This window comes from Paramormyrops kingsleyae, chromosome 10 (assembly GCF_048594095.1).
Source record: "Paramormyrops kingsleyae isolate MSU_618 chromosome 10, PKINGS_0.4, whole genome shotgun sequence".
In the NCBI taxonomy this organism is placed as follows: Eukaryota; Metazoa; Chordata; class Actinopteri; order Osteoglossiformes; family Mormyridae; genus Paramormyrops; species Paramormyrops kingsleyae.
Window position 1 is genome coordinate 7,115,428 of NC_132806.1, and position 12,512 is coordinate 7,127,939.

The 12,512-nt window shown below is 44.8% G+C and overlaps 2 non-coding genes across 2 annotated transcripts; both read right to left on the minus strand.

Moving 5' to 3' along the window:
* Positions 1-5,098: 5,098 nt before the first annotated feature.
* On the minus strand, positions 5,099-5,296 carry LOC111844773 (U2 spliceosomal RNA). Its single transcript, XR_002838462.2, has one exon. It is a non-coding gene; the product is annotated as a U2 spliceosomal RNA (small nuclear RNA).
* A 125-nt stretch (positions 5,297-5,421) lies between these two features.
* On the minus strand, positions 5,422-5,494 carry trnam-cau (transfer RNA methionine (anticodon CAU)). Its single transcript has one exon. It is a non-coding gene; the product is annotated as a tRNA-Met (tRNA).
* Positions 5,495-12,512: the final 7,018 nt, after the last annotated feature.

The following is a 12,512-nucleotide window of genomic DNA, read 5'->3' on the forward strand; positions in this document are numbered from 1 at the left end:
GTTACATGGAGGAACCTTAGGAACACCAGCGTGCTGACACACACAGGTGTACACACAGGTGCTCACAGACACATGCTCACGGACACACACTGTCTTGATCGGCTGTTGCTTCTGGGCATGTGTTGTAATGCGGGTTGTGTGTGCTGTTCAACAACATTTAACGTTTGATGGTCGTTGTGATTAGTACAGGTGTTGTATGTTGTCTTTCTCTTTTCAGCAGACATGGAAGCAGATTATCTGTTTTGGTTTTTTTTTGTTTTTTTCTTTTCTCTTCTTTTTTCTTTCTTTTTTCTTTTCCTCTTTCTCCTTCTCTCTCTCTTCCCCCCTTCTTCTCCTTTGTTTCCCCCCCCCCTCCCTCTCCTCCTTTTGAGGAACCAAATAAAAATATAAAATAAATAAATAAATACAAATAAAGTAGTCCTCCGCAGAGGGGGAGTGGAGGAGGGAGAAAAAAAAAAGGAAAAAGAGGCTACAATTTGCACGAACTCACCAAAATTGGACAGTTGAAGACTGGAAAAATGTTGCCTGGTCTGATGAGTCTCGATTTCTGTTGAGACATTCAAATGGTAGAGTCAGAATTTGGCTTAAACAGAATGAGAACATGGATCCATCATGCCTTGTTACCACTGTGCAGGCTGGTGGTGGTGGTGTAATGGTGTGGGGGATGTTTTCTTGGCACACTTTAGGCCCCTTAGTGCCAATTGGGCATCGATTAAATGCCATGGCCTACCTGAGCATTGTTTCTGACCATGTCCATCCCTTTATGACCACCATGTACCCATCCTCTGATGGCTACTTCCAGCAGGACAATGCACCATGTCACAAAGCTCGAATCATTTCAAATTGGTTTCTTGAACATGACAATGAGTTCACTGTACTAAAATGGCCCCCACAGTCACCAGATCTCAACCCAATAGAGCATCTTTGGGATGTGGTGGAATGGGAGCTTCATGCCCTGGATGTGCATCCCACAAATCTCCATCAACTGCAAGATGCTATCCTATCAATATGGGCCAACATTTCTAAAGAATGCTTTCAGCACCTTGTTGAATCAATGCCACGTAGAATTAAGGCAGTTCTGAAGGCGAAACGGGGTCAAACACCGTATTAGTATGGTGTTCCTAATAATCCTTTAGGTGAGTGTATATACCTGTTCTATAGGAAAGGTAACCTAAAATGACTTCTGTTGTGATCTGGCACTATATAGAAAATAAAATTTACTTGACATTCATGGGGGGGGGAGGTGCCCCCCTAATATAATGGTAGGGGAAACATTGCATTTCAAGGTTGTGTAGCAGCTCACCAGAAAGAAGTAATACCTTGGTGTGGTAGCCTGATTTGTACAGGTACACACCCATGCCTCTCAGAGAATACCTGCACACTCCTCCCCTTCAGAGAATACCTGCACACTCCTCCCCTCTCAGAGAATACCTGCACACTCCTCCCCTCTCAGAGAATACCTGCACACTCCACAGGCCGCCACACAAAGACGGCTCCAGAGAAAGAGGTCGGATGTTGGCACAGCAATAACAAATCCTGGGGATGCTGGAGGGTAAAACCTCATCCTGTCTGATTTCATGACCCGTCGCCTCCTGAAAGTGCCCTTGCTGTCCCTGTATGTTTGGACTGAGGTGAACAGCCCTCTCTCTGTGTCGTTCTTCAGCCAGGAGAGGTCAGCTGTCTGGACGCCACCGAGATTTTCCAAAAGACACAACCAACCCTCCAGCCCAACCTGGGACATATCAAAACAATATTATACTTAAATACATATTTATGCAAATGGTTATGTATGTGTAGTTGTGTACACACAGCACATTACTACATAGTAATACGTAGTTTCATTACAATCTGTTTACATACAAGAATATTGCTTACAGAGGGTTCACCTGGAAATTATTTGACAGAAAAGGTGCTGACAGTGGACAAAGGCTTTTTAGGGCTGTGGACTCCTTCAGCTTCACTGAGGGCAGAGGCTCCTTGCTGGGTGAAGATCTGTAGGTGGGTGCCTGAGAGGAGTCAGCTGGGTGGGGGAGGTGGTCTGGGAGGAGGACAGTGACTGGGTAGTGCCGGTTGCCTTGGAGGAGGACGCCTTGGTGTGAGACAGTGCTTTGATGAAGGGCAGCTGTGAGGTGGAGGAGGACTGGATGGAGGAGGGAACCTTGGTGGATGAGGATGCCTTAGACTTCTGAGCTCCTTGGACTTGCCCAGCCCTTAAAAATCAAAGAAAGATGTTCAGGTAAAACTAAGTAACGTGACAGCTTTTACAATAAAGTTAAATCGGCAAAAAAGTGAATCTGGCAATAGGAGTTTTGAAAAATTATTATGCATTTGGTCATCGTTTTTCATGATTCTATAAAGATTGACAAGTCATAAACAGACACTTTAACTACATCACTCATGATGCCCTGTCTCCAGGTAGTTAAGTAGTGCACCTTTTTTTTTGGTAGTGCTTTTAAGTTTCAGTCAGGATCACTAGTGCTATTAGTGGGAAAAAATAGTCTGTAGCCCTGTATTTGGAACCTGGAGTCTGGGGCTATATACAAACATTTGTACAGCATCATTGCTGCTGCGCAGAGGATGTCCAAATGCTAAAAAAAGGTAATTAAATCTGCACAAATGCCATCAAGACTCCACACACCCAGCTGGCTCTTTGTCACTTATAGTAAACAGAAGAGATGAGCCTCAAAGTTCGGGGAAAATAAACACCACACTGTGTGAACAATAAAAAATCTTGAATCTTAAGGGCCTTTCTCAGGGGCTAAAGAGGGAAACCATTGTGTCAACCACAGGATTTAACCTGGCAGCCTTGTGATTAAGAGTCCGAACCCGCTGAGCCACACGCCTTAGCAGCAAAACTCATCCACTGAGGCTCAAAGCCAAGCAATGGCACCGCTAACATATTAACACAATGTGCCAGTACTCAACCCCAAAAGCACTTTCACACACAAAGTAGATCTGCTCTGCCTCTTAAAGCACAGTAGAGAAAGTGACTTGAATATCCCCGTTCCTTGGCAGTCAATGGACCTAATTCACTCTTCACTTGCTGTGTTCTCCCTGAATGGCCTGTTAGATGGATTCGGGGTTGATGTCCCAGTCGGACCGACAGAGGGAGCTGCTGTCTCAGCAAATCCTGTTCAACACTGCTGCAATAACCAAAGCACACAATGGTTTGGACAAAAAAGACAGCATGCTACCTGATCTCCTAGGAATACACAAGTATCTGAGAGGGAGCCTAATTAGCAAATATCAGATACAAAACTGAGAATTTTCAGTCCCACTGACTTCCAGAATCATTACTTCCCCATTATGAATCCCATGTGTTACTAAAAGCAAACATGAAAATCATTTTCGTTCAATTTGGGGCAAACACCTCACTCTCAACCTCAAACCTGTGGTAGGGGCAAAAACCTCATACACAAGGCAGAGGCCTGAAGCCTGTCCAAAATAAATGCAGGTCACGACCCCGAGGGAACCCCAGACAGGATGGCACACCCTGGACGGAGACTGCCGCTGGATTGCGGTGTTGTGCCCTAATTTGCCCCCCTGCCACGGATTGCCTGCCCTGATGTCATCGCTCCATTTAAAGGCAAAGTCGCTTCTCCAGCGCAGCAGAAGCGAACGCTCACTGTAAATTCATTTTCTTGCCCTAAACCGACTGAAAAAAACTCAAAGTAGTTGTTTATTATGCCTTTTTACATTCAAAGATTTCGAACCTTAAGTTGTCATTCACAACTTCCTGTAATTCGTCACAAATGTGACGGTATCTTTTTCATTAAAACGCTACAATAATGCTTTTCTTCTCGACAATGCTCCTCTGTGCAAATACAGTCGCTTTCAGTTGCAAGAAGGGACTGATTTAGTTGAAAGATATTTTTGACACTTGAATCCATTATGCTGAAAATTTTCTTCTATTCTGTCGTCGTATAATATAATACAGCGTTTGACTTCATACTCAGCACCGTCACGCCTGGAAATGATCTGACATCGATCCACAGACCAAAAGTAATCAAAAGTCACCAAAATTTCACTCACTCTAAACCCCGTGTGTACATTACAGCTAACAAGTCGTATTGCAAGTCGTCCAGCCATAAGGAAAAGATTCTAGCTAGGGGGGGCATCTTATAGCAGGCCACCCTGCCTCAGAATGCCCCCCCCCCCAACTCTGGCTGGGAAAATGCTACATGCACCAAACTTGCACTAGTCACTGATATTTGTCCCTTATTTATGGTAGGAAGAAAGAGGGGTGAGGTGACATGCAACAAGCGTCCCTCGAATTTATAATTTAAAGTTACCCATAATATGTCTCCATCCTCACTAAACAACTACTTTGAGTTTTTTCAGTAAGTTTAGGGCAAGAAAATGAATTTACAGCGAGCGTTCGCTTCTGCTGCGCTGGAGAAGCGATTTTCCCTTTAAATGGAGCGATGACGTCAGGGCAGGCAATCCGTGGCAGGGGGGCAGATTAGGGCACAACACCTGTTGCACTAACTGGCCCTGATGCTGATTTGACTGTACCAGTCTATGTTCTGCTGAAGGCCCTTTTCGCTCATAAGCTTACTAGGGTCACTGCTGCCATCTTGTGGCTGAAAAATAGAATTGTGTATAATTCTATCATAAACCAACGAGAAATCGCAAGCCTTGACAAAATTTCACGAAACTTTAAGCAACAGAAGACAAGCAGCTCTGTTATATGCGGCGAATCCGCCCCTCCTCCTCAACGGCAAGAAAGAATGAAAAATGAGCCACACAACCTACCAAAATATAAACGTATGGCGCATCTCAAGTATACAATTAGATTCCACATAAACTTATCACACCAGTTGTTTGTGAGCTGCTGGTAACAAGGGTAATCTTAGAAAGCAGCAGCAAATCCCTCTGGCCATTTCACACCAAATGCGAAGTCCCTTGGAACAGGAAAATGTCGCATAATCAGAGCGCATGAAGCAAACACAGCACTCATACACACATATGTCAAAGTTAATGCCACTGCAAGAGTTAAACCGAACTCGCAGAAAAACAGCCAGTAGTAGTGAATAGGTGTCAGGTCACAGAAAGCTCGTCCCCCTAAATCTGCTCTTCAAAAACAACTTTCCCCAATAGGGGGCGCACTGTTGCTAGAGGTACTGCAATACCAGGTGAATGTATGGAGTGGACGGAGCAAGCCCCTATTCCATCTCCCTGTTCCAAAAATCATTATATGGTCCCCAGATAGGGGACGTATCAGACAAACTGATAAGAGCAGATTTTCTCCCCGGTCTTTATTCAACAAGTTCTGCACAACAATTTAAAAACATATTATACAAAATGACCATCACAAACATAAAAATAAATATAAAACAACACTAAAAATTTCAAAACAGTACCAGTGTTTGGCATTGTTATTAAAAGAAATTAAGTCAAAAACCAAAATGGAACTCGGCTTGCCCCGTGTGAGGATCGAACTCACGACCTTCAGATTATGAGACTGACGCGCTACCTACTGCGCTAACGAGGCTGCTACATTTAGTTTTAGCCAAAAGGCTGAAAAGTGAAACCAGACTAGAACTGTTGATAATAACTGCCTTCATCAGTGACAATCATTAGAGAATGTGGGAATAAATTGGCAAATATACGGCATACATGTATTTAGCTGTAGACTCCACAGTTTTTGGTTCCAAATAACAGTAGTAACTGTCATTACATTTTCAATTTCAGGCATAAAACTAATGACGTATATACACTGCTCAAAAAAATTAAAGGAACACTTTTTAATCAGAGTATAGCATCGAGTCAATTTAACTTCTGGGATATTGACCTAGTCCGTTAAGTAGCAATGGGGGTTGTTAATCGGTTTCAGCTGCTTTGTTGTTAAAGAAGTTAACAACAGGTGCACTAGAGGGGCAACAATGAGACGACCCCCAAAACAGGAGTGGTTTAACAGGTGGAGGCCACTGACATTTTTCCCTCCTCATCTTTTCTGACAGTTTTTTTTCACTAGTTTTGCATTTGGCTACAGTCAGTGTCACTACTGGTAGCATGAGGTGATACCTGGACCCTACAGAGGTTGCGCAAGTAGTCCAACTCCTCCAGGATGGCGCATCAATATGTGCCATTGCCAGAAGGTTTACTGTGTCTCCCAGCCCAGTTTCAAGGCCATGGAGGACATTCCAAGGAGATAGGCAGTTACTCTAGGAGAGATGGACAGGGCCGTAGAAGGTCCTTAACCCATAAGTAGGACCAGTATCTGCTTCTTTGTGCAAGGAGGAACAGGAAGAGCACTGCCAGAGCCCTACAGAATGACCTCCAGCAGGCCACTGGTGTGCATGTCTCTGAGCAAACAATCAGAAACAGACTTCGTGAGCGTGGCCTGAGGGCCCGACGTCCTCTAGTGGGCCCTGTGTTCACTGCCCAGGACCGTGGAGCTCGATGGGCATTTGCCACAGAATACCAGAATTGGCAGGTCCACCACTGGCACCCTGTGCTTTTCTCAGATGAGAGCAGGTTCACTCTGAGCACATGTGACAGAAGTGAAAGGGTCTGGAGAAGCTACAGAGAACATTATGCTGCCTGTGACATTGTTCAGCAAGACCGTTTCGGTGGTGGGTCAGTGATGGTCTGGGGTGGCATATCCATGGAGGGACACACAGACCTCTACAGGCTAGAAAATGACACCTTGACTGCCATTAGGTATCAGGATGAAATCCTTGGATCCATTGTCAGACCCTACGCTGGTGCAGTGGGTCCTGGGTTCCTCCTGGTGCACGACAATGCCCGGCCTCATGTGGCGAGAGTATGCAGGCAGTTCCTGGAGGATGAAGGAATGGATACTGTTGACTGGCCCCCATGCTCGCCTGACCTAAATCCAATGGAACACCTCTGGGACATTATGTTTCGGTCCATCTGATGCCACCAGGTTGCACCTCAGACTGTCCAGGAGCTCAATGATGCCCTGGTTCAGATCTGGGAGGAGATCCCCCAGGACACCATCCGTCGTCTCATTAGGAGGATGCCCCGACATTATCAGGCATGCCTACAAGCACGTGGGGGCCATACAAACTACTGAGTATGATTTTGAGTTGCTGCAATGAAATTTCGGCAAAATGGACCAGCCTACCGCATCATTTTTTCACTTTGATTTTTGGGGTGTCTTTGAATTCAGCCCTCTGTAGGTTTATCATTTTCATTTCCATCAAACGATGTGGCATCGTTTCGTTCGGAACACATTACCCAGTCCATATCAGTATAGATATACAGCATGATTTTTCCCCCCATTGAGATCTGATGTGTTTTCAAAGCGTTCCTTTAATTTTTTTGAGCACTGTATTTATTAGACATGGCAACCTATCATTTCAGCTATGCTATGGTAATGCAGTGCATTAAAAATATATTCAGTATGGGAAATTGACTGACTGATATACCAGATGAATGGATATAGCACGCAATGCTATTCTGAAGATTGCAAAATGTATATTTGCAAGGGAATATTACAATGACCATCTTTTCAGCTTCTCCCTTTGGGGATCACCAAATGTAAATAGTTTTTAGAACATAGTTTTAAAACCATATTCAGTGTTTTTTGTTAATTGCCTTAACTGTAGTGTCTTGGTGTCAGCAATTTATTGTATAGGTAAAAAACTGCATTTTTTGGACAAATTGTAAATGTTTTTCATTTTTAATGACTTTTCATTTTTAATAAAGAATAGTGCTGTGTGCGCTTTTTTACATCTATATAATTTTACCAAATTTGTTCAATAATGTGGTCAGTGCAAGTTGTGGAATGTCAATTATTTAATGCAACAATTAAAAAGTATTATTTATCAAAAAATGTTATGCAGTATGAGAGGTAAGGACATCATACTTTTCTACATTTTGCAAGAGAAAGGTCAATCTATCTTAAATCTGTCCGCCAATAGTAACAAGAGCCTTTATAATGACAAATATAAATGACATTTAGAAAAAAGGCAAAGCATTACACACATACATATACTTTGAATAATTTATTGATTTAGAGATTGATTCACTGATACGGTAACATTCTTATGTAGCAAATTAGACAGCATTTATTATTCAAAAATCAGTAGTCCTGTTGTCAAATAACTTGAATGACAGAATTTGATTATCCAAATATACTTAAGATAACTTAAATATTACAATTGTCTTAAATGCCATGAACTACATGGTTTACTTGTGCTCACGTGATGAAGCAGATGTAATTAGGGTCGTGCTCTTCATTATCATGGCGAGCAAGAGTCTCCGCCTTTGTAAACAAAGACAATTGCTTGAACAATTAAAACACACTATGCCAAAAATGCCGATGGCTAAAGCTGTTAACAACACCAACGAAATCTTAATATGACTTACGTTATTTTTAACTTTTCCCATAGTACACCTCTGCCAATCGGTGCAAACGGATTTTCCTCCAATGACGTTCGGGATCAATTCCGAAGTCAAGTCTATGGTAGTGCAAAAGTCTACGGTAACTGTAGACAGTTAAGGGCTCTGATTGGCTGAGATTCTACGGTCGCTTGCCGACTGTAGACAGTTAAGCGCTCGGATTGGCTGAGATTCTACGGTTGCTTGCTGACTGTAGACAGTTAAGCGCTCTGATTGGCTGAGATTCTACGGTTTGCTTGCCGACTGTAGACAGTTAAGCGTTCGGATTGGCTGAGATTCTACGGTCGCTTGCCGACTGTAGACAGTTAAGCGCTCTGATTGGCTGAGAGTCTACGGTCGCCGGCGACGCGGATGCAAATCGATGTGAATCAAATGAACATCTAAACGCAGCATCAGCACCTCTTCGACAGTCTGTTTTCGCTACCCGCAGTGTTCACGTTTTAACTTGAAGTATTTATTACATTCCACAAAAGTATATAGTAGTGTTGTATATATTATATTACTTTTAACGGAAGATGGCGACTCCCGTAATTTGCGTCGTTAACCAAGACGCCCCCGAAAATCGCCAACAGGCTGTACTGGCTCTACCGGGAGAAGAGGATGATCTTCCCCAAACCGTCACCGGAGCTGTGCACACACAATGCATAACAAGTACAGTATGAGTGGAATTGAGACCATGCTGAGTATCTGTCAAGTTATACTGAACCCTTTTAAACTTTTATAATAAAAAATCAATACCCTAAAGAAAGGGAGGTGTATGGCTTTCTGAGATACAAACGATAACATAATGACAGAAACAAAGTAGGGCTGGACGATATTGGAAAAACAACTGACATTGCAATATTTATTTTTTCCGCAATAAAAATTGCAGCATTTTATATTAAATGATTTGACTAGATGTGTTTGGAAAGAACTTCTAAATCTAGAATGAAGTTTTTGTATAAGAATGCATATAACTACAAAAAATGATAAAAAGCCATAGCTTATTGAACTTTACCCAATAACAACCAGACTTCTCATGTAGATTAGTGACTGAAAATGAGAACAGTGTGTGTAAAACAGTTAGCCGCTTAACACAGCATGGGATGGTGATGTGACATTTCAATGTTGATGCTGAAGAAAATTATTGTGCGGCCCTATTATGCACCGTGATATTAATGCTGATGGCACCGAAACTGATGTGTGTGACTCCAGCATACTGGACAAGCACAGAGCAGAGGTGACTAATCCACTCAGAAAGGCAGAGATAGTAAACTGGTGGCTGAAAGATCACCTCACAGAGTATGCAGAAAGCTTCCCACAAGTCTCCATTCTCCTTGAGGTCAACATCGACAGGTGTATCTGTGGTCAGAAAGGGTTTGAAGATCACACCTTTCAGGAGATGTGGGAGCTCTACAGGCAGTACTCCACCCAAAAAGACAGGCCAGAGCTTTACAGTCAGGAGCAGGCAAAGGTGATAAAGGCAGAATAGTTCTGTGAGGAGGCATCACAAGTGTGCAGATGAAGAGGTTCAGGAGGTATATTTATGACAAAGAGAAAGTAAGTGCTTTGAAAAGGAAAAGGGTTCAGCAAAAACTTTGAAGTCTCGATAGTTACAATTTGTTTGTTGTCCAGCAACCCCAGGCAAGCACCTCCAAGTGCGATGACCCTTCATCGTGGTCAGGAGATGATGAGGAACTGCTAGCAGCCAGTCAGTCCGCGGAAGGTATGTAAGATGCAGAGTTAATAACAGACAGACGGTTTTAAATAAATAATTCAAACTACTTGTTTAGTAAATCCTTAGACTCACGAGTCTGCATTTAAAGGCGAGCCTAGCAGTCAGTCTCAGAAGACCAAGAGGCACGATTCTGCTGTCCAGCCAAAGCGGTCCGAGGCTACTGTGCGGCAAAAGATGCCCGAGTTCACTAGCCGGCCCACCAGGTGCCCGTCCACAGGCCAGAGTCATGACTATCCCACAGAATCACCTCTGACTGACTCCCCTATAAGTAATAATCATATTATATTTAATCAATATAAACAAGTTGTTCTCAATTACATGTTTTTCAGTTGAATATTTAACATAACTAATTACACAACCACCAAATATTTTTGTGTTGTCTGGAAGGGGTGTTGGAGAGCACTCCTTGTGGGGACTCTCTTGTTCTGCTGGGGGACTTCAATGCTCACGTGGGCAATGACAGTGAGACCTGGAGTGGCGTGATTGGGAGGAACGCCCCCCCCGATCTGAACCCGAGTGATGTTCTGTTGTTGGACTTCTGTGCTCGCCACGGATTGTCCACAATGAACACCATGTTCAGGCATAAGGGTGTTCATATGTGCACCTGGCACCAGGACACCCTAGGCTGCAGTTCGATGATCGACTTTGTAGTCGTGTCATCGGACTTGCGGCCGCATGTCTTAGACACTTGGATGAAGAGAGGGGCGGAGCTGTCAACTGATCACTACCTGGTGGTGGGTTGGCTCCGCTGGTGGGGGAGGAAGCCGGCCAGGCCTGGCAGGCCCAAGCATATAGTGAGGGTCTGCTGGGAACGTCTGGCGGAATCCCCTGTCAGGAGTTTCAACTCCTACCTCCGGCAGAACTTTTCCCATGTCCCGGGGGAAGCGGGGGACATTGAGTCCGAATGGGCCATGTTCCGCGCCTCCATTGTGGAGGCGGCTGACCGGAGCTGTGGCCGTAAGGTGGTCGGTGCCTGTCGCGGCGGCAATCCACGAACCCGCTGGTGGACACCAGTGGTGAGGGATGCCGTCAAGCTGAAGAAGGAGTCCTATCGGGCCTATTTAGCCTGTGGGACTCCAGAGGCAGCTGACGGGTACCGGCAGGCCAAGCGGGATGCAGCTTCGGCGGTCGCTGAGGCAAAAACTCGGGTTTGGGAGGAGCTTGGCGAGGCCATGGAAAACGACTTCCGGACGGCTTCGAGGCGATTCTGGTCCACCATCCGGCGGCTCCAGGTGGGAAAGCGGTGCAACATCAACATTGTTTTTGGTGGGGATGTGGTGCTGCTGACCTCAACCCGGGACGTTTTGGGTCGGTGGAAGGAGTACTTCGAAGACCTCCTCAATCCCTCCTCAATCCCACCGACATGCCTTCCGATGTGGAAGCAGAGTATGGGGACTTGGGTGTGGACTCCCCTATCTCGGGGGCGGAGGTCGCTGAGGTGGTTAAAAAGCTCCTTGGTGGCCGAGCCCCGGGGGTGGATGAGATCCGCCCAGAGTTCCTTAAGGCTCTGGATGCTGTGGGGCTGTCTTGGTTAACATGCATCTGCAGCATCGCGTGGACATTGGGGGCAGTCCCTCTGGACTGGAAGACCGGGGTGGTGATCCCCCTCTTTAAGAAGGGGGACCAGAGGGTGTGCTCCAACTATAGGGGGATGACACTCCTCAGCCTCCCTGGTAAGGTCTATTCGGGGGTTCTGGAGAGGAGGGTCCGCCGGATTGTCGAACCTCGGATTCAGGAGGAGCAGTGTGGTTTTCGCTCCGGCCGTGGAACAGTGGACCAGCTCTATGTATGTTGATGCTTCCATGTCCCACTCTCGCCAATGTGAGGAAGCAATAAAAAAGGCGAACAGAATGTTGGGTTATATCTCTAGATGTGTGGAGTTTAAGTCAAGGGAGGTGATGTTACACTTATATAATTCCTTGGTAAGACCCCACCTAGAATACTGTGTGCAGGTTTGGTCACCATACCTCAAGAAGGACATTGCTGCCTTAGAAAAGGTGCAACGAAGAGCTACGAGAATGATTCCTGGTCTTAGAGGAATGTCTTACGAGGAGAGGTTAGCGGAACTGAATCTGTTCAGCCTTGAGCAAAGGAGACTAAGGGGGGATATGATTCAGGTCTATAAGATTCTAACGGGTCTGGATGCCGTTCAGCCAAATGACTATTTCAATATTAGTCTAAATACTAGAACTCGTGGCCATAAGTGGAAATTAGCGGGAGAACATTTTAAAACAAATTTGAGGAAGCACTTCTTTACACAGCGTGTAGTCAGAGTATGGAATAGTCTTCCTACTATTGTAGTGGAAGCTAAAACCATGGGTTCCTTTAAATCAGAGCTAGATAAGATTTTAACAACTCTGAGCTATTAGCTAAGTTCTCCCCAAACGAGCTTGATGGGCCGAATGGCCTCCTCTCGTTTGTA